Source organism: Chaetura pelagica, unplaced genomic scaffold, assembly GCF_000747805.2.
Source record: "Chaetura pelagica isolate M959 unplaced genomic scaffold, ChaPel_1.0 scaffold511, whole genome shotgun sequence".
Classification (NCBI taxonomy): domain Eukaryota; kingdom Metazoa; phylum Chordata; class Aves; order Apodiformes; family Apodidae; genus Chaetura; species Chaetura pelagica.
The window spans coordinates 131,302-132,562 of record NW_009952161.1 but is presented as its reverse complement, the minus strand read 5'-3'; positions in this window follow the sequence as shown (position 1 = coordinate 132,562).

Genomic DNA, 1,261 nt, shown 5'->3' with positions numbered 1-1,261 from the left:
GGCGTCGGCTGGGACTCCCCCGCTGCTGCTGAGGGTCGTGAGACACTGGCACAGGTTGCCCGCAGGAGCTGTGGATGCCCCCTCCCTGAAACTGTTCAAGGGCAGGTTGGATGGGGCTTGGAGCAGTCTGGTCCAGTGGGTCGTGTCCCTGCCCGTGCAGGGGGGTTGGAACTGGGTGGTCTTTAAGGTCCCTTCCAATCCAAACCAGTCTGTGATTCCCCTCAGATTACCTGAAATGAGCAAAACTACCCCTGCCTGCTGACTTCAGGGACCACTAATGCACCTCCACTGGCAAACCATAGGATTAAGGAACCTCATCCTTAAAGCAGAGGTGCAACGTGGAACGTTCACCCCACAAGAGAGAAGCCATCAAGTGAAGCTGTAGTCCCCTCTTCTCTCACTGCTGCTCACAAGCTGGGAACACCAGTACCTCAGTGACACATGGAAGTCAACCCTGAGAGTGGGGCTGGGATGATGATGTCTTTAGGAGGAGAAGCTGCCTGCTCTCCTCACCTTGCTTGGCGTTTCTGCTACCTGACAAGATTCTATCTGTCACCTTCAAGGGTTCTAGCAATCCTTAATTAGATTACAAATTCACCTCAGCCAGCCCTCTTCTACCCCTGTGCCCCATAAGTTTTGCTGTTTTCCACCAGGAAGGAAGAAGAACCGTGTCCTACTGGCACTTAACGTGGCTGCTTCCCCATCCCATTTCATCTCACTGACAAAGCTTACCCCCTCCCTGCTCTCCCCTTCTCTGGTCCCCCCAGCCCTCTGCGGTTCCTGGCAGCCCTGTCAGCACCACACACCCCGTGGCAGCCATGGGTGGCACTTCTGGCTCCAGTGCCCCTGGACAGCCCAACAGTCAGCAGCCCCATCAAAGCCAGCTCTCTGCCAGCTCTGATTGCAGACCCCTGCTTGCTCCGTCCTCGGCAGGTCTGGACAACACAACCCTACTGAGCAATAACATGGGAGCCTCCCACCCTGCCCACCACCACACAAGCTGCCTCCTTCCTGCCTCTTTCCTGTTCTCCAGTCATCCAGGAACACTGTTCTTTCCTTGCCTGCCTCCTCCTGTCCATACCACCGCACCTAACTGCTGCAAGGTCCCTGAGGCCCAGAAAGGTCCAAACCTGCTGCTCAGGCTGTGCCACCAGCTCCTCAGGTATTTATGAGACAGGTGTCCACCAGCTATGTTCTGAGATGCTTCCTGTGGTTCTCCATCCATTCTTATCCAAAGTCCTTCACATCAAGCTCAGCCTGC